Source organism: Nerophis lumbriciformis, linkage group LG29 (genome assembly GCF_033978685.3).
Source record: "Nerophis lumbriciformis linkage group LG29, RoL_Nlum_v2.1, whole genome shotgun sequence".
NCBI lineage: Eukaryota > Metazoa > Chordata > Actinopteri > Syngnathiformes > Syngnathidae > Nerophis > Nerophis lumbriciformis.
In genome coordinates, this window is record NC_084576.2 from 25,877,392 (window position 1) to 25,892,625 (window position 15,234).

At 44.7% G+C, this 15,234-nt stretch overlaps 39 non-coding genes across 39 annotated transcripts; all 39 read right to left on the reverse strand.

The window, feature by feature from the left end:
• Positions 1-477: 477 nt before the first annotated feature.
• trnay-gua (transfer RNA tyrosine (anticodon GUA)) lies at positions 478-565 on the reverse strand. The gene is given in 2 exon segments: positions 478-513; positions 529-565. It is a non-coding gene; the product is annotated as a tRNA-Tyr (tRNA).
• A 161-nt stretch (positions 566-726) lies between these two features.
• On the reverse strand, positions 727-814 carry trnay-gua (transfer RNA tyrosine (anticodon GUA)). Its single transcript is given in 2 exon segments — positions 727-762; positions 778-814. It is a non-coding gene; the product is annotated as a tRNA-Tyr (tRNA).
• Positions 815-1,077: 263 nt separating this feature from the next.
• On the reverse strand, positions 1,078-1,165 carry trnay-gua (transfer RNA tyrosine (anticodon GUA)). Its single transcript is given in 2 exon segments — positions 1,078-1,113; positions 1,129-1,165. It is a non-coding gene; the product is annotated as a tRNA-Tyr (tRNA).
• A 333-nt stretch (positions 1,166-1,498) lies between these two features.
• On the reverse strand, positions 1,499-1,586 carry trnay-gua (transfer RNA tyrosine (anticodon GUA)). Its single transcript is given in 2 exon segments — positions 1,499-1,534; positions 1,550-1,586. It is a non-coding gene; the product is annotated as a tRNA-Tyr (tRNA).
• Positions 1,587-1,914: 328 nt separating this feature from the next.
• On the reverse strand, positions 1,915-2,002 carry trnay-gua (transfer RNA tyrosine (anticodon GUA)). Its single transcript is given in 2 exon segments — positions 1,915-1,950; positions 1,966-2,002. It is a non-coding gene; the product is annotated as a tRNA-Tyr (tRNA).
• A 263-nt stretch (positions 2,003-2,265) lies between these two features.
• On the reverse strand, positions 2,266-2,353 carry trnay-gua (transfer RNA tyrosine (anticodon GUA)). Its single transcript is given in 2 exon segments — positions 2,266-2,301; positions 2,317-2,353. It is a non-coding gene; the product is annotated as a tRNA-Tyr (tRNA).
• A 339-nt stretch (positions 2,354-2,692) lies between these two features.
• On the reverse strand, positions 2,693-2,780 carry trnay-gua (transfer RNA tyrosine (anticodon GUA)). The gene is given in 2 exon segments: positions 2,693-2,728; positions 2,744-2,780. It is a non-coding gene; the product is annotated as a tRNA-Tyr (tRNA).
• A 352-nt stretch (positions 2,781-3,132) lies between these two features.
• trnay-gua (transfer RNA tyrosine (anticodon GUA)) lies at positions 3,133-3,220 on the reverse strand. Its single transcript is given in 2 exon segments — positions 3,133-3,168; positions 3,184-3,220. It is a non-coding gene; the product is annotated as a tRNA-Tyr (tRNA).
• Positions 3,221-3,483: 263 nt separating this feature from the next.
• Positions 3,484-3,571, reverse strand: trnay-gua (transfer RNA tyrosine (anticodon GUA)). The gene is given in 2 exon segments: positions 3,484-3,519; positions 3,535-3,571. It is a non-coding gene; the product is annotated as a tRNA-Tyr (tRNA).
• A 366-nt stretch (positions 3,572-3,937) lies between these two features.
• On the reverse strand, positions 3,938-4,025 carry trnay-gua (transfer RNA tyrosine (anticodon GUA)). The gene is given in 2 exon segments: positions 3,938-3,973; positions 3,989-4,025. It is a non-coding gene; the product is annotated as a tRNA-Tyr (tRNA).
• A 263-nt stretch (positions 4,026-4,288) lies between these two features.
• Positions 4,289-4,376, reverse strand: trnay-gua (transfer RNA tyrosine (anticodon GUA)). The gene is given in 2 exon segments: positions 4,289-4,324; positions 4,340-4,376. It is a non-coding gene; the product is annotated as a tRNA-Tyr (tRNA).
• A 334-nt stretch (positions 4,377-4,710) lies between these two features.
• trnay-gua (transfer RNA tyrosine (anticodon GUA)) lies at positions 4,711-4,798 on the reverse strand. Its single transcript is given in 2 exon segments — positions 4,711-4,746; positions 4,762-4,798. It is a non-coding gene; the product is annotated as a tRNA-Tyr (tRNA).
• Positions 4,799-5,149: 351 nt separating this feature from the next.
• Positions 5,150-5,237, reverse strand: trnay-gua (transfer RNA tyrosine (anticodon GUA)). The gene is given in 2 exon segments: positions 5,150-5,185; positions 5,201-5,237. It is a non-coding gene; the product is annotated as a tRNA-Tyr (tRNA).
• A 256-nt stretch (positions 5,238-5,493) lies between these two features.
• Positions 5,494-5,581, reverse strand: trnay-gua (transfer RNA tyrosine (anticodon GUA)). Its single transcript is given in 2 exon segments — positions 5,494-5,529; positions 5,545-5,581. It is a non-coding gene; the product is annotated as a tRNA-Tyr (tRNA).
• A 371-nt stretch (positions 5,582-5,952) lies between these two features.
• Positions 5,953-6,040, reverse strand: trnay-gua (transfer RNA tyrosine (anticodon GUA)). The gene is given in 2 exon segments: positions 5,953-5,988; positions 6,004-6,040. It is a non-coding gene; the product is annotated as a tRNA-Tyr (tRNA).
• Positions 6,041-6,302: 262 nt separating this feature from the next.
• trnay-gua (transfer RNA tyrosine (anticodon GUA)) lies at positions 6,303-6,390 on the reverse strand. The gene is given in 2 exon segments: positions 6,303-6,338; positions 6,354-6,390. It is a non-coding gene; the product is annotated as a tRNA-Tyr (tRNA).
• A 388-nt stretch (positions 6,391-6,778) lies between these two features.
• trnay-gua (transfer RNA tyrosine (anticodon GUA)) lies at positions 6,779-6,866 on the reverse strand. The gene is given in 2 exon segments: positions 6,779-6,814; positions 6,830-6,866. It is a non-coding gene; the product is annotated as a tRNA-Tyr (tRNA).
• A 592-nt stretch (positions 6,867-7,458) lies between these two features.
• On the reverse strand, positions 7,459-7,546 carry trnay-gua (transfer RNA tyrosine (anticodon GUA)). The gene is given in 2 exon segments: positions 7,459-7,494; positions 7,510-7,546. It is a non-coding gene; the product is annotated as a tRNA-Tyr (tRNA).
• Positions 7,547-7,707: 161 nt separating this feature from the next.
• trnay-gua (transfer RNA tyrosine (anticodon GUA)) lies at positions 7,708-7,795 on the reverse strand. Its single transcript is given in 2 exon segments — positions 7,708-7,743; positions 7,759-7,795. It is a non-coding gene; the product is annotated as a tRNA-Tyr (tRNA).
• A 263-nt stretch (positions 7,796-8,058) lies between these two features.
• On the reverse strand, positions 8,059-8,146 carry trnay-gua (transfer RNA tyrosine (anticodon GUA)). The gene is given in 2 exon segments: positions 8,059-8,094; positions 8,110-8,146. It is a non-coding gene; the product is annotated as a tRNA-Tyr (tRNA).
• A 388-nt stretch (positions 8,147-8,534) lies between these two features.
• Positions 8,535-8,622, reverse strand: trnay-gua (transfer RNA tyrosine (anticodon GUA)). Its single transcript is given in 2 exon segments — positions 8,535-8,570; positions 8,586-8,622. It is a non-coding gene; the product is annotated as a tRNA-Tyr (tRNA).
• Positions 8,623-8,874: 252 nt separating this feature from the next.
• On the reverse strand, positions 8,875-8,962 carry trnay-aua (transfer RNA tyrosine (anticodon AUA)). The gene is given in 2 exon segments: positions 8,875-8,910; positions 8,926-8,962. It is a non-coding gene; the product is annotated as a tRNA-Tyr (tRNA).
• A 252-nt stretch (positions 8,963-9,214) lies between these two features.
• trnay-gua (transfer RNA tyrosine (anticodon GUA)) lies at positions 9,215-9,302 on the reverse strand. Its single transcript is given in 2 exon segments — positions 9,215-9,250; positions 9,266-9,302. It is a non-coding gene; the product is annotated as a tRNA-Tyr (tRNA).
• Positions 9,303-9,463: 161 nt separating this feature from the next.
• Positions 9,464-9,551, reverse strand: trnay-gua (transfer RNA tyrosine (anticodon GUA)). Its single transcript is given in 2 exon segments — positions 9,464-9,499; positions 9,515-9,551. It is a non-coding gene; the product is annotated as a tRNA-Tyr (tRNA).
• Positions 9,552-9,814: 263 nt separating this feature from the next.
• Positions 9,815-9,902, reverse strand: trnay-aua (transfer RNA tyrosine (anticodon AUA)). The gene is given in 2 exon segments: positions 9,815-9,850; positions 9,866-9,902. It is a non-coding gene; the product is annotated as a tRNA-Tyr (tRNA).
• Positions 9,903-10,063: 161 nt separating this feature from the next.
• On the reverse strand, positions 10,064-10,151 carry trnay-gua (transfer RNA tyrosine (anticodon GUA)). The gene is given in 2 exon segments: positions 10,064-10,099; positions 10,115-10,151. It is a non-coding gene; the product is annotated as a tRNA-Tyr (tRNA).
• Positions 10,152-10,414: 263 nt separating this feature from the next.
• trnay-gua (transfer RNA tyrosine (anticodon GUA)) lies at positions 10,415-10,502 on the reverse strand. Its single transcript is given in 2 exon segments — positions 10,415-10,450; positions 10,466-10,502. It is a non-coding gene; the product is annotated as a tRNA-Tyr (tRNA).
• A 346-nt stretch (positions 10,503-10,848) lies between these two features.
• Positions 10,849-10,936, reverse strand: trnay-gua (transfer RNA tyrosine (anticodon GUA)). Its single transcript is given in 2 exon segments — positions 10,849-10,884; positions 10,900-10,936. It is a non-coding gene; the product is annotated as a tRNA-Tyr (tRNA).
• Positions 10,937-11,182: 246 nt separating this feature from the next.
• trnay-gua (transfer RNA tyrosine (anticodon GUA)) lies at positions 11,183-11,270 on the reverse strand. The gene is given in 2 exon segments: positions 11,183-11,218; positions 11,234-11,270. It is a non-coding gene; the product is annotated as a tRNA-Tyr (tRNA).
• A 340-nt stretch (positions 11,271-11,610) lies between these two features.
• trnay-gua (transfer RNA tyrosine (anticodon GUA)) lies at positions 11,611-11,698 on the reverse strand. Its single transcript is given in 2 exon segments — positions 11,611-11,646; positions 11,662-11,698. It is a non-coding gene; the product is annotated as a tRNA-Tyr (tRNA).
• A 320-nt stretch (positions 11,699-12,018) lies between these two features.
• Positions 12,019-12,106, reverse strand: trnay-gua (transfer RNA tyrosine (anticodon GUA)). Its single transcript is given in 2 exon segments — positions 12,019-12,054; positions 12,070-12,106. It is a non-coding gene; the product is annotated as a tRNA-Tyr (tRNA).
• A 263-nt stretch (positions 12,107-12,369) lies between these two features.
• trnay-gua (transfer RNA tyrosine (anticodon GUA)) lies at positions 12,370-12,457 on the reverse strand. The gene is given in 2 exon segments: positions 12,370-12,405; positions 12,421-12,457. It is a non-coding gene; the product is annotated as a tRNA-Tyr (tRNA).
• A 346-nt stretch (positions 12,458-12,803) lies between these two features.
• Positions 12,804-12,891, reverse strand: trnay-gua (transfer RNA tyrosine (anticodon GUA)). Its single transcript is given in 2 exon segments — positions 12,804-12,839; positions 12,855-12,891. It is a non-coding gene; the product is annotated as a tRNA-Tyr (tRNA).
• Positions 12,892-13,137: 246 nt separating this feature from the next.
• Positions 13,138-13,225, reverse strand: trnay-gua (transfer RNA tyrosine (anticodon GUA)). Its single transcript is given in 2 exon segments — positions 13,138-13,173; positions 13,189-13,225. It is a non-coding gene; the product is annotated as a tRNA-Tyr (tRNA).
• Positions 13,226-13,565: 340 nt separating this feature from the next.
• trnay-gua (transfer RNA tyrosine (anticodon GUA)) lies at positions 13,566-13,653 on the reverse strand. Its single transcript is given in 2 exon segments — positions 13,566-13,601; positions 13,617-13,653. It is a non-coding gene; the product is annotated as a tRNA-Tyr (tRNA).
• Positions 13,654-13,973: 320 nt separating this feature from the next.
• trnay-gua (transfer RNA tyrosine (anticodon GUA)) lies at positions 13,974-14,061 on the reverse strand. The gene is given in 2 exon segments: positions 13,974-14,009; positions 14,025-14,061. It is a non-coding gene; the product is annotated as a tRNA-Tyr (tRNA).
• Positions 14,062-14,324: 263 nt separating this feature from the next.
• On the reverse strand, positions 14,325-14,412 carry trnay-gua (transfer RNA tyrosine (anticodon GUA)). Its single transcript is given in 2 exon segments — positions 14,325-14,360; positions 14,376-14,412. It is a non-coding gene; the product is annotated as a tRNA-Tyr (tRNA).
• Positions 14,413-14,675: 263 nt separating this feature from the next.
• Positions 14,676-14,763, reverse strand: trnay-gua (transfer RNA tyrosine (anticodon GUA)). The gene is given in 2 exon segments: positions 14,676-14,711; positions 14,727-14,763. It is a non-coding gene; the product is annotated as a tRNA-Tyr (tRNA).
• Positions 14,764-15,110: 347 nt separating this feature from the next.
• On the reverse strand, positions 15,111-15,198 carry trnay-gua (transfer RNA tyrosine (anticodon GUA)). Its single transcript is given in 2 exon segments — positions 15,111-15,146; positions 15,162-15,198. It is a non-coding gene; the product is annotated as a tRNA-Tyr (tRNA).
• Between the last annotated feature and the right edge of the window lie 36 nt (positions 15,199-15,234).

The following is a 15,234-nucleotide window of genomic DNA, read 5'->3' on the forward strand; positions in this document are numbered from 1 at the left end:
AAAATTTCCACAATTCACTTCTACAGTCTCCCTCTGCAAAGCAAATATTTTTACATAAATTTCAAACCGTAACTTCTATACTTTTTGGAGCACCTTTCTCTGCACTGTCCTCCATGTATGTAAGCTCTCTAAAAATGTCCTTCGAGCCGGATTTAAACCAGCGACCTAAGGATTTCAGCACTTTGTCACTATAGTCCTCCGCGTTACCACCTGAGCTATCGAAGGGATGGAGGTAGTTGAACCAGCGACCTAAAAATTTCAGCAATTCACCTCTACAGTCTCCCTCTGCAAGGCAAAAATGTTTACAAAGATTTCAAACAATAACTTAACTACTGTATCTGTATTCTGGCTTGGCTCTTGGTGAGGGCGGTCCCTTCCAGTCTTCTCCCTGCTTTCTCTCTTTGTCTTGTCTTGTCTATACTTCGTGGAGCCTCTTTCTCTGCACTGTCCTCCATGGATGTAAGCTTTCTAAAAACATCCTTCGAGCCGGATTTGAACCAGCGACCTAAGGATTTCAGCACTTTGTCACTACAGTCCTCCGCTCTACCAACTGAGCTATCGAAGGGATGAGATGTAGTGAACGGATTGCAGGGTTCGAATGTGACCGCGCCAACTGCCGCGACCGCCCTTGTCATTACTAATGTTTTCTCCTCTGAGCCGGATTTTGAACCAGCGACCTAAAAATTTCCACAATTCACCTCTACAGTCTCCCTCTGCAAAGCAAATATTTTCGAGCTGGATTTGAACCAGCGACTTAAGGATTTCAGCACTTTATCACTACAGTCCTCCGCTCTACCAACTGAGCTATCGAAGGGATGAAGGTTTTTAAACCAGCGACCTAAAAATTTCAGCAATTCACCTCTCCAGTCACCGTCCACGAAGCAAACATTTTTACATACATTTCAAACTGTAACTTAACTACTTTATCTGTATTCTGGCTTGGCTCTTGGTGAGGGCGGTCGCAATTGTTCCCCCTCCAGTCTTCTCACTGCTTGCTCTCTTTGTCTTGTCTTGTCTATACTTTTTGGAGCATCTTTCTCTGCACTGTCCTCCATGTATGTAAGCTCTCTAAAAATGTCCTTCGAGCCGGATTTGAACCAGCGACCTAAGGATTTCAGCACTTTGTCACTACAGTCCTCCGCTCTACCAACTGAGCTATCGAAGGGATGAGACGTAATGAACGGATTGCAGGGTTCGGATGTCACCGCACCAACTGCCGCGACCGCCCTCGTCATTATTAATGTTTTCTCCTCTGAGCCGGATTTGGAACCAGCGACCTAAAAATTTCAGCAATTCACCTCTACAAGGCAAACATTTTTACATAAATTTCAAACAATAACTTAACTACTTTATCTGTATTCTGGCTTGGCTCTTGGTGAGGGCGGTCACATTTTTTTCCTCTCCAGTCTTCTCTCTGCTGAGTCTCTTTGTCTTGTCTATACTTTTTGAAGCCTCTTTCTCTGCACTGTCCTCCATGTATGTAAGCTCTCTAAAAATGTCCTTCGAGCCGGATTTGAACCAGCGACCTAAGGATTTCAGCACTTGGTCTCTACAGTCCTCCGCTCTACCAACTGAGCTATCGAAGGGATGAAGGTGGAAAACGTGTTGCAGGGTTCGAATGTAACCGCGCCAACTGCTGCGACCGCCCTCGTCATTACTAATGTTTTCTCCTCTGAGCGGGATTTGGAACCAGCGACCTAAAAATTTCAGCAATTCACCTCTACAGTCTGCCTCTGCGGAGCAAACATTTTTACATAAATTTCAAACCGTAACTTAACTACTTTATCTGTATTCTGGCTTGGCTCTTGGTGAGGGCAGTCCCTTCCAGTCTTCTCTTTTTGTCTTGTTTTGTCTATACTTTGTGGAGCCTCTTTCTCTGCACTGTCCTCCATGTATGTAAACTCTCTAAAAACATCTTTCGAGCCGGATTTGAACCAGCGACCTAAGGATTTCAGCACTTTGTCTCTACAGTCCTCCGCTCTACCAACTGAGCTATCGAAAGAATGATGGTAATTAAACCAGCGACCTAAAAATTTCAGCAATTCACCTCGACAGTCTCCCTCTGTGAAGCAAACATTTTTACATAAATTTCAAACCGTAACTTAACTATTTTATCTGTATTCTGGCTTGGCTCTTGGTGAGGGCGGTCGCATTTGTTTCCCCTCCAGTCTTCTCCCTGCTTGCTCTCTTTGTCTTGTCTTGTCTATACTTTTTGGAGCCTCTTTCTCTGCACTGTCCTCCATGTATGTAAGCTCTCTAAAAACATCCTTCGAGCCGGATTTGAACCAGCGACCTAAGGATTTCAGCACTTGGTCACTACAGTCCTCCGCTCTACCAACTGAGCTATCGAAGGGATGAAGGTGGAAACCGCGTTGCAGGGTTCGAATATAATCGCGCCAACTGCCGCGACCGCCCTCGTCATTACTAATGTTTTCTCCTCTGAGCCGGATTTGGAACCAGCGACTTAAAAATTTCAGCAATTCACCTCTACAGTCTCCCTCTGCAAAGCAAACATTTTTACATAAATTTTAAACCGTAACTTAACTACTTTATCTGTATTCTGGCTTGGCTCTTGGTGAGGGCAGTCCCTTCCAGTCTTCTCCCTGCTTTCTCTTTTTGTCTTGTCTTGTCTATACTTTGTGGAGCCTCTTTCTCTGCACTGTCCTCCATGTATGTAAGCTCTCTAAAAACATCCTTCGAGCCGGATTTGAACCAGCGACCTAAGGATTTCAGCACTTTGTCACTACAGTCCTCCGCACTACCAACTGAGCTATCGAAGGGATGAAATGTCGCGAACGGATTGCAGGGTTCGAATGTAACTGCGCCAACTGCCGCGACCGCCCTCGTCATTACTAATGTTTTCTCCTCTGAGCCAGATTTGGAACCAGCGACTTAAAAATTTCAGCAATTCACCTCTACAGTCTCCCTCTGCAAAGCAAATATTTTTACATAAATTTCAAACCGTAACTTAACTACTTTATCTGTATTCTGGCTTGACTCTTGGTTAGAGCGGTCGCATTTGTTTCCCCTCCAGTCTTCTCACTGCTTGCTCTCTTTGTCTTGTCTTGTCTATACTTTTTGGAGCCTCTTTCTCTGCACTGTCCTCCCATGTATGTAAGCTCTCTAAAAACATCCTTCAAGCCGGATTTGAACCAGCGACCTAAGGATTTCAGCACTTTGTCACTACAGTCCTCCGCTCTACCAACTGAGCTATCGAAAGGATGAAGGTTTTTAAACCAGCGACCTAAAAATTTCAGCAATTCACCTCTCCAGTCACCGTCCACGAAGCAAACATTTTTACATAAATTTCAAACTGTAACTTAACTACTTTATTTGTATTCTGGCTTGGCTCTTGGTGAGGGCGGTCGCAATTGTTCCCCCTCCAGTCTTCTCACTGCTTGCTCTCTTGGTCTTGTCTTGTCTATACTTTTTGGAGCATCTTTCTCTGCACTGTCCTCCATGTATGTAAGCTCTCTAAAAATGTCCTTCGAGCCGGATTTGAACCAGCGACCTAAGGATTTCAGCACTTTGTCACTACAGTCCTCCTCTCTACCAACTGAGCTATCGAAGGGATGAAGGTATTGAAGCAACGACCTAAAAATTTCAGCAATTCACCTCTACAGTCTCCCTCTGGGAAGCAAACATTTTTACATACATTTCAAACCGTAACTTCATTACTTTATCGTGGCTTGGCTCTGAGCCGGATTTGGAACCAGCGACCTAAAAATTTCAGCAATTCACCGCTACAGTCTGCCTCTGCGGAGCAAACATTTTTACATAAATTTCAAACCGTAACTTAACTACTTTATCTGTATTCTGGCTTGGCTCTTGGTGAGGGCAGTCCCTTCCAGTCTTCTCTTTTTGTCTTGTTTTGTCTATACTTTGTGGAGCCTCTTTCTCTGCACTGTCCTCCATGTATGTAAACTCTCTAAAAACATCTTTTGAGCCGGATTTGAACCAGCGACCTAAGGATTTCAGCACTTTGTCTCTACAGTCCTCCGCTCTACCAACTGAGCTATCGAAAGAATGATGGTAATTAAACCAGCGACCTAAAAATTTCAGCAATTCACCTCGACAGTCTCCCTCTGTGAAGCAAACATTTTTACATAAATTTCAAACCGTAACTTAACTATTTTATCTGTATTCTGGCTTGGCTCTTGGTGAGGGCGGTCGCATTTGTTTCCCCTCCAGTCTTCTCCCTGCTTGCTCTCTTTGTCTTGTCTTGTCTATACTTTTTGGAGCCTCTTTCTCTGCACTGTCCTCCATGTATGTAAGCTCTCTAAAAACATCCTTCGAGCCGGATTTGAACCAGCGACCTAAGGATTTCAGCACTTGGTCACTACAGTCCTCCGCTCTACCAACTGAGCTATCGAAGGGATGAAGGTGGAAACCGCGTTGCAGGGTTCGAATATAATCGCGCCAACTGCCGCGACCGCCCTCGTCATTACTAATGTTTTCTCCTCTGAGCCGGATTTGGAACCAGCGACTTAAAAATTTCAGCAATTCACCTCTACAGTCTCCCTCTGCAAAGCAAACATTTTTACATAAATTTTAAACCGTAACTTAACTACTTTATCTGTATTCTGGCTTGGCTCTTGGTGAGGGCAGTCCCTTCCAGTCTTCTCCCTGCTTTCTCTTTTTGTCTTGTCTATACTTTGTGGAGCCTCTTTCTCTGCACTGTCCTCCATGTATGTAAGCTCTCTAAAAACATCCTTCGAGCCGGATTTGAACCAGCGACCTAAGGATTTCAGCACTTTGTCACTACAGTCCTCCGCACTACCAACTGAGCTATCAAAGGGATGAAATGTCGTGAACGGATTGCAGGGTTCGAATGTAACTGCGCCAACTGCCGCGACCGCCCTCGTCATTACTAATGTTTTCTCCTCTGAGCCAGATTTGGAACCAGCGACTTAAAAATTTCAGCAATTCACCTCTACAGTCTCCCTCTGCAAAGCAAATATTTTTATATAAATTTCAAACCGTAACTTTACTACTTTATCTGTATTCTGGCTTGACTCTTGGTTAGAGCGGTCGCATTTGTTTCCCCTCCAGTCTTCTCACTGCTTGCTCTCTTTGTCTTGTCTTGTCTATACTTTTTGGAGCCTCTTTCTCTGCACTGTCCTCCATGTATGTAAGCTCTCTAAAAACATCCTTCGAGCCGGATTTGAACCAGCGACCTAAGGATTTCAGCACTTGGTCACTACAGTCCTCCGCTCTACCAACTGAGCTATCGAAGGGATGATGGTATTTAAACCAGCGACCTAAAAATTTCAGCAATTCACCTCGACAGTCTCCCTCTGTGAAGCAAACATTTTTACATAAGTTTCAAAACTTAACTACTTTTTCTGTATTGTGGCTTGGCTCTTGATGAGGGCGGTCGCATTTTTCCCCTCCAGTCTTCTCCCTGCTTGCTCTCTTTGTCTTGTCTTGTCTATACTTTTTGGAGCCTCTTTCTCTGCACTGTCCTCCATGTATGTAAGCTCTCTAAAAATGTCCTTCGAGCCGGATTTGAACCAGCGACCTAAGGATTTCAGCACTTTGTCTCTACAGTCCTCCGCTCTACCAACTGAGCTATCGAAGGGATGAAATGTATCGAAGAGATGAAATGTATCGAACGGATTGCAGGGTTCGAATGTAACCACGCCAACTGCCGCGACCGCCCTCGTCATTATTAATGTTTTCTCCTATGAACCGGATTTTGTAACCAGCGACTTAAAAATTCCAGCAATTCACCTCTACAGTCTCCCTCTGGGAAGCAAACATTTTTACATAAATTTCAAACCGTAACTTCATTACTTTATCTGTATTGTGGCTTGGCTCTTGGTGAGGGTGGTCACATTTTTTTCCTCTCCAGTCTTCTCACTGCTTGCTCTCTTTGTCTTGTTTTGTCTATACTTTTTGGAGCCTCTTTCTCTGCACTGTCCTCCCATGTATGTAAGCTCTCTAAAAACATCCTTCGAGCCGGATTTGAACCAGCGACCTAAGGATTTCAGCACTTTGTCACTACAGTCCTCCGCTCTACCAACTGAGCTATCGAAAGGATGAAGGTTTATAAACCAGCGACCTAAAAATTTCAGCAATTCACCTCTCCAGTCACCGTCCACGAAGCAAACATTTTTACATACATTTCAAACTGTAACTTAACTACTTTATTTGTATTCTGGCTTGGCTCTTGGTGAGGGCGGTAGAATTGTTCCCCCTCCAGTCTTCTCACTGCTTGCTCTCTTGGTCTTGTCTTGTCTATACTTTTTGGAGAATCTTTCTCTGCACTGTCCTCCATGTATGTAAGCTCTCTAAAAATGTCCTTCGAGCCGGATTTGAACCAGCGACCTAAGGATTTCAGCACTTTGTTACTACAGTCCTCCTCTCTACCAACTGAGCTATCGAAGGGATGAAGGTATTGAAGCAACGACCTAAAAATTTCAGCAATTCACCTCTACAGTCTCCCTCTGGGAAGCAAACATTTTTACATACATTTCAAACCGTAACTTCATTACTTTATCGTGGCTTGGCTCTGAGCCGGATTTGGAACCAGCGACTTAAAAATTTCAGCAATTCACCTCTACAGTCCCCCTCTGCAAAGCAAATATTTTTACATACATTTCAAAACTTTACTGAAATACTTTATCTGTATCCTGGCTTGGCTCTTGGTCAGGGCGGTCGCATTTGTTTCCCCTCCAGTCTTCTACCTGCTTTCTCTCTTTGTCTTGTCTTGTCTATACTTTTTGGAGCCTATTTCTCTGCACTGTCCTCCATGTATGTAAGCTCTCTAAAAATGTCCTTCGAGCCTGATTTGAACCAGCGACCTAAGGATTTCAGCACTTTGTCACTACAGTCCTCCACTCTACCAACTGAGCTATCGAAGGGATGAGACGTAATGAACGGATTGCAGGGTTTGAATGTAACCGCGCCAACTGCCGCGACCACCCTTGTCATTATTAATGTTTTCTCCTCTGAGCCGGATTTGGAACCAGCCACCCAAAAATTTCCACAATTCACTTCTACAGTCTCCCTCTGCAAAGCAAATATTTTTACATAAATTTCAAACCGTAACTTCTATACTTTTTGGAGCACCTTTCTCTGCACTGTCCTCCATGTATGTAAGCTCTCTAAAAATGTCCTTCGAGCCGGATTTAAACCAGCGACCTAAGGATTTCAGCACTTTGTCACTATAGTCCTCCGCGTTACCACCTGAGCTATCGAAGGGATGGAGGTAGTTGAACCAGCGACCTAAAAATTTCAGCAATTCACCTCTACAGTCTCCCTCTGCAAGGCAAAAATGTTTACAAAGATTTCAAACAATAACTTAACTACTGTATCTGTATTCTGGCTTGGCTCTTGGTGAGGGCGGTCCCTTCCAGTCTTCTCCCTGCTTTCTCTCTTTGTCTTGTCTTGTCTATATTTCGTGGAGCCTCTTTCTCTGCACTGTCCTCCATGGATGTAAGCTTTCTAAAAACATCCTTCGAGCCGGATTTGAACCAGCGACCTAAGGATTTCAGCACTTTGTCACTACAGTCCTCCGCTCTACCAACTGAGCTATCGGAGGGATGAGATGTAGTGAACGGATTGCAGGGTTCGAATGTGACCGCGCCAACTGCCGCGACCGCCCTTGTCATTACTAATGTTTTCTCCTCTGAGCCGGATTTTGAACCAGCGACCTAAAAATTTCCACAATTCACCTCTACAGTCTCCCTCTGCAAAGCAAATATTTTCGAGCCGGATTTGAACCAGCGACTTAAGGATTTCAGCACTTTATCACTACAGTCCTCCGCTCTACCAACTGAGCTATCGAAGGGATGAAGGTTTTTAAACCAGCGACCTAAAAATTTCAGCAATTCACCTCTCCAGTCACCGTCCACGAAGCAAACATTTTTACATACATTTCAAACTGTAACTTAACTACTTTATCTGTATTCTGGCTTGGCTCTTGGTGAGGGCGGTCGCAATTGTTCCCCCTCCAGTCTTCTCACTGCTTGCTCTCTTTGTCTTGTCTTGTCTATACTTTTTGGAGCATCTTTCTCTGCACTGTCCTCCATGTATGTAAGCTCTCTAAAAATGTCCTTCGAGCCGGATTTGAACCAGCGACCTAAGGATTTCAGCACTTTGTCACTACAGTCCTCCGCTCTACCAACTGAGCTATCGAAGGGATGAAGGTATTGAAGCAACGACCTAAAAATTTCAGCAATTCACCTCTACAGTCTCCCTCTGGGAAGCAAACATTTTTACATACATTTCAAACCGTAACTTCATTACTTTATCGTGGCTTGGCTCTGAGCCGGATTTGGAACCAGCGACTTAAAAATTTCAGCAATTCACCTCTACAGTCCCCCTCTGCAAAGCAAATATTTTTACATACATTTCAAAACTTTACTGAAATACTTTATCTGTATCCTGGCTTGGCTCTTGGTCAGGGCGGTCGCATTTGTTTCCCCTCCAGTCTTCTACCTGCTTTCTCTCTTTGTCTTGTCTTGTCTATACTTTTTGGAGCCTATTTCTCTGCACTGTCCTCCATGTATGTAAGCTCTCTAAAAATGTCCTTCGAGCCTGATTTGAACCAGCGACCTAAGGATTTCAGCACTTTGTCACTACAGTCCTCCACTCTACCAACTGAGCTATCGAAGGGATGAGATGTAATGAACGGATTGCAGGGTTCGAATGTAACCGCGCCAACTGCCGCGACCGCCCTCGTCATTATTAATGTTTTCTCCTCTGAGCCGGATTTGGAACCAGCCACCCAAAAATTTCCACAATTCACTTCTACAGTCTCCCTCTGCAAAGCAAATATTTTTACATAACTTTCAAACCGTAACTTCTATACTTTTTGGAGCACCTTTCTCTGCACTGTCCTCCATGTATGTAAGCTCTCTAAAAATGTCCTTCGAGCCGGATTTAAACCAGCGACCTAAGGATTTCAGCACTTTGTCACTATAGTCCTCCGCTCTACCACCTGAGCTATCGAAGGGATGGAGGTAGTTGAACCAGCGACCTAAAAATTTCAGCAATTCACCTCTACAGTCTCCCTCTGCAAGGCAAAAATGTTTACAAAGATTTCAAACAATAACTTAACTACTGTATCTGTATTCTGGCTTGGCTCTTGGTGAGGGCGGTCCCTTCCAGTCTTCTCCCTGCTTTCTCTCTTTGTCTTGTCTTGTCTATACTTTGTGGAGCCTCTTTCTCTGCACTGTCCTCCATGGATGTAAGCTTTCTAAAAACATCCTTCGAGCCGGATTTGAACCAGCGACCTAAGGATTTCAGCACTTTGTCACTACAGTCCTCCGCTCTACCAACTGAGCTATCGAAGGGATGAGATGTAGTGAACGGATTGCAGGGTTCGAATGTGACCGCGCCAACTGCCGCGACCGCCCTTGTCATTACTAATGTTTTCTCCTCTGAGCCGGATTTGGAACCAGCGACCTAAAAATTTCCACAATTCACCTCTACAGTCTCCCTCTGCAAAGCAAATATTTTCGAGCCGGATTTGAACCAGCGACTTAAGGATTTCAGCACTTTATCACTACAGTCCTCCGCTCTACCAACTGAGCTATCGAAGGGATGAAGGTTTTTAAACCAGCGACCTAAAAATTTCAGCAATTCACCTCTCCAGTCACCATCCACGAAGCAAACATTTTTACATACATTTCAAACTGTAACTTAACTACTTTATTTGTATTCTGGCTTGGCTCTTGGTGAGGGCGGTCGCAATTGTTCCCCCTCCAGTCTTCTCACTGCTTGCTCTCTTTGTCTTGTCTTGTCTATACTTCGTGGAGCCTCTTTCTCTGCACTGTCCTCCATGGATGTAAGCTTTCTAAAAACATCCTTCGAGCCGGATTTGAACCAGCGACCTAAGGATTTCAGCACTTTGTCACTATAGTCCTCCGCTCTACCAACTGAGCTATCGAAGGGATGAGATGTAGTGAACGGATTGCAGGGTTCGAATGTGACCACGCCAACTGCCGCGACCGCCCTTGTCATTACTAATGTTTTCTCCTCTGAGCCGGATTTGGAACCAGCGACCTAAAAATTTCCACAATTCACCTCTACAGTCTCCCTCTGCAAAGCAAATATTTTCGAGCCGGATTTGAACCAGCGACTTAAGGATTTCAGCACTTTATCACTACAGTCCTCCGCTCTACCAACTGAGCTATCGAAGGGATGAAGGTTTTTAAAGCAGCGACCTAAAAATTTCAGCAATTCACCTCTCCAGTCACCGTCCACGAAGCAAACATTTTTACATACATTTCAAACTGTAACTTAACTACTTTATTTGTATTCTGGCTTGGCTCTTGGTGAGGGCGGTCGCAATTGTTCCCCCTCCAGTCTTCTCACTGCTTGCTCTCTTTGTCTTGTCTTGTCTATACTTTTTGGAGCATCTTTCTCTGCACTGTCCTCCATGTATGTAAGCTCTCTAAAAATGTCCTTCGAGCCGGATTTGAACCAGCGACCTAAGGATTTCAGCACTTTGTCACTACAGTCCTCCGCTCTACCAACTGAGCTATCGAAGGGATGAGACGTAATGAACGGATTGCAGGGTTCGGATGTCACCGCGCCAACTGCCGCGACCGCCCTCGTCATTATTAATGTTTTCTCCTCTGAGCCGGATTTGGAACCAGCCACCCAAAAATTTCCACAATTCACCTCTACAGTCTCCCTCTGCAAAGCAAATATTTTTACATAAATTTCAAACCGTATCTTAAGTACTTTATCTGTATTCTGGCTTGGCTCTTGGTGAGGGCGGTCACATTTGTTTCCCCTCCAGTCTTCTCGCTGCTTGCTCTCTTTGTCTTGTCTATACTTTTTGGAGCCTCTTTCGCTGCACTGTCCTCCATGTATGTAAGCTCTCTAAAAATGTCCTTCGAGCCGGATTTGAGCCAGCGACCTAAGGATTTCAACACTTTGTCACTACAGTCCTCCACTCTACCAACTGAGCTATCGAAGGGATGGAGGTAGTTGAACCAGCGACCTAAAAATTTCAGCAATTCACCTCTCCAGTCTCCCTCTGCAAGGCAAAAATGTTTACATAGATTTCAAACAATAACTTAACTACTGTATTCTGGCTTGGCTCTTGGTGAGGGCGGTCCCTTCCAGTCTTCTCCCTGCTTTCTCTCTTTGTCTTGTCTTGTCTATACTTCGTGGAGCCTCTTTCTCTGCACTGTCCTCCATGGATGTAAGCTTTCTAAAAACATCCTTCGAGCCGGATTTGAACCAGCGATCTAAGGATTTCAGCACTTTGTCACTACAGTCCTCCACTCTACCAACTGAACTATCGAAGGGATGAGATGTAGTGAACGGATTGCAGGGTTCGAATGTGACCGTGCCAACTGCCGCGACCGCCCTTGTCATTACTAATGTTTTCTCCTCTGAGCCGGATTTGGAACCAGCGACCTAAAAATGTCAGCAATTCACCTCTACAGTCTCCCTCTGCAAAGCAAACATTTTTACATAAATTTCAAACTGTAACTTAACTACTTTATCTGTATTCTGGCTTGGCTCTTGGCAAGGGCGGTCCCTTCCAGTCTTCTCCCTGCTTTCTCTCTTTGTCTTGTCTTGTCTATACTTTGTGGAGCCTCTTTCTCTGCACTGTCCTCCATGTATGTAAGGTCTCTAAAAACATCCTCCGAGCCGGATTTGAACCAGCGACCTAAGGATTTCAGCACTTTGTCACTACAGTCCTCCGCTCTACCAACTGAGCTATCGAAGGGATTAAAGGTTGTGAACGTATGGCATCGTTCGGATGTAACCGCGCCAACTGCCGCCACCGCCCTTGTCATTATTAATGTTTTCTCCTCTGAGCCGGATTTGGAACCAGCGACTTAAAAATTTCAGCAATTCACCTCTACAGTCCCCCTCTGCAAAGCAAATATTTTTACATACATTTCAAAACTTAACCTGGCTTGGCTCTTGGTCAGAGCGGTCGAATTTGTTTCCCCTCCAGTCTTCTCCCTTTGTCTTGTCTTGCCTATACTTTTTGGAGCCTATTTCTCTGCACTGTCCTCCATGTATGTAAGCTCTCTAAAAATGTCCTTCGAGCCGGATTCGAACCAGCGACCTAAGGATTTCAGCACTTTGTCACTACAGTCCTCCGCTCTACCAACTGAGCTATCAAAGGGATGAAGGTTTTTAAACCAGCGACCTAAAAATTTCAGCAATTCACCTCTCCAGTCACCGTCCACGAAGCAAACATTTTTACATAAATTTCAAACTGTAACTTAACTACTTTATTTGTATTCTGGCTTGGCTCTTGGTGAGGGCGGTCGCAATTGTTCCCCCTCCAGTCTTCTCACTGCTTGCTCTCTTTGTCTTGTCTTGTCTATACTTTTTGGAGCCTCTTTCTCTGCACTGTCCTCCATGTATGTAAGCTCTCTAAAAATGTCCTTCGAGCCGGATTTGAACCAGCGACCTAAGGATTTCAGTACTTTGTCACTACAGTCCTCCGCTCTACCAACTGAGCTATCGAAGGGATGAGACATAATGAACGGATTGCAGGGTTCGGATGTCACCGCGCCAACTGCCGCGACCGCCCTCGTCATTATTAATGTTTTCTCCTCTGAGCTGGATTTGGAACCAGCCACCCAAAAATTTCCACAATTCACCTCTACAGTCTCCCTCTGCAAAGCAAATATTTTTACATAAATTTCAAACCGTATCTTAAGTACTTTATCTGTATTCTGGCTTGGCTCTTGGTGAGGGCGGTCACATTTGTTTCCCCTCCAGTCTTCTCGCTGCTTGCTCTCTTTGTCTTGTCTATACTTTTTGGAGCCTCTTTCGCTGCACTGTCCTCCATGTATGTAAGCTCTCTAAAAATGTCCTTCGAGCCGGATTTGAACCAGCGACCTAAGGATTTCAACACTTTGTCACTACAGTCCTCCACTCTACCAACTGAGCTATCGAAGGGATGGAGGTAGTTGAACCAGCGACCTAAAAATTTCAGCAATTCACCTCTACAGTCTCCCTCTGCAAGGCAAAAATGTTTACATAGATTTCAAACAATAACTTAACTACTGTATTCTGGCTTGGCTCTTGGTGAGGGCGGTCCCTTCCAGTCTTCTCCCTGCTTTCTCTCTTTGTCTTGTCTTGTCTATACTTCGTGGAGCCTCTTTCTCTGCACTGTCCTCCATGGATGTAAGCTTTCTAAAAACATCCTTCGAGCCGGATTTGAACCAGCGATCTAAGGATTTCAGCACTTTGTCACTACAGTCCTCCACTCTACCAACTGAACTATCGAAGGGATGAGATGTAGTGAACGGATTGCAGGGTTCGAATGTGACCGTGCCAACTGCCGCGACCGCCCTTGTCATTACTAATGTTTTCTCCTCTGAGCCGGATTTGGAACCAGCGACCTAAAAATGTCAGCAATTCACCTCTACAGTCTCCCTCTGCAAAGCAAACATTTTTACATAAATTTCAAACTGTAACTTAACTACTTTATCTGTATTCTGGCTTGGCTCTTGGCAAGGGCGGTCCCTTCCAGTCTTCTCCCTGCTTTCTCTCTTTGTCTTGTCTTGTCTATACTTTGTGGAGCCTCTTTCTCTGCACTGTCCTCCATGTATGTAAGGTCTCTAAAAACATCCTCCGAGCCGGATTTGAACCAGCGACCTAAGGATTTCAGCACTTTGTCACTACAGTCCTCCGCTCTACCAACTGAGCTATCGAAGGGATTAAAGGTTGTGAACGTATGGCATCGTTCGGATGTAACCGCGCCAACTGCCGCCACCGCCCTTGTCATTATTAATGTTTTCTCCTCTGAGCCGGATTTGGAACCAGCGACTTAAAAATTTCAGCAATTCACCTCTACAGTCCCCCTCTGCAAAGCAAATATTTTTACATACATTTCAAAACTTAACCTGGCTTGGCTCTTGGTCAGAGCGGTCGAATTTGTTTCCCCTCCAGTCTTCTCCCTTTGTCTTGTCTTGCCTATACTTTTTGGAGCCTATTTCTCTGCACTGTCCTCCATGTATGTAAGCTCTCTAAAAATGTCCTTCGAGCCGGATTTGAACCAGCGACCTAAGGATTTCAGCACTTTGTCACTACAGTCCTCCGCTCTACCAACTGAGCTATCAAAGGGATGAAGGTTTTTAAACCAGCGACCTAAAAATTTCAGCAATTCACCTCTCCAGTCACCGTCCACGAAGCAAACATTTTTACATAAATTTCAAACTGTAACTTAACTACTTTATTTGTATTCTGGCTTGGCTCTTGGTGAGGGCGGTCGCAATTGTTCCCCCTCCAGTCTTCTCACTGCTTGCTCTCTTTGTCTTGTCTTGTCTATACTTTTTGGAGCCTCTTTCTCTGCACTGTCCTCCATGTATGTAAGCTCTCTAAAGATGTCCTTCGAGCCGGATTTGAACCAGCGACTTAAGGATTTCAGCACTTTATCACTACAGTCCTCCGCTCTACCAACTGAGCTATCGAAGGGATGAAGGTTTTTAAACCAGCGACCTAAAAATTTCAGCAATTCACCTCTCCAGTCACCGTCCACGAAGCAAACATTTTTACATACATTTCAAACTGTAACTTAACTACTTTATTTGTATTCTGGCTTGGCTCTTGGTGAGGGCGGTCGCAATTGTTCCCCCTCCAGTCTTCTCACTGCTTGCTCTCTTTGTCTTGTCTTGTCTATACTTTTTGGAGCCTCTTTCTCTGCACTGTCCTCCATGTATGTAAGCTCTCTAAAAATGTCCTTCGAGCCGGATTTGAACCAGCGACCTAAGGATTTCAGTACTTTGTCACTACAGTCCTCCGCTCTACCAACTGAGCTATCGAAGGGATGAGACGTAATGAACGGATTGCAGGGTTCGGATGTCACCGCGCCAACTGCCGCGACCGCCCTCGTCATTATTAATGTTTTCTCCTCTGAGCTGGATTTGGAACCAGCCACCCAAAAATTTCCACAATTCACCTCTACAGTCTCCCTCTGCAAAGCAAATATTTTTTACATACATTTCAAACCGTATCTTAACTACTTTATCTGTATTCTGGCTTGGCTCTTGGTGAGGGCGGTCACATTTGTTTCCCCTCCAGTCTTCTCGCTGCTTGCTCTCTTTGTCTTGTCTATACTTTTTGGAGCCTCTTTCTCTACACTGTCCTCCATGTATGTAAGCTCTCTAAAAATGTCCTTCAAGCCGGATTTGAACCAGCGACCTAAGGATTTCAGCACTTTGTCACTACAGTCCTCCACTCTACCACCTGAGCTATCGAAGGGATGGAGGTAGTTGAACCAGCGACCTAAAAATTTCA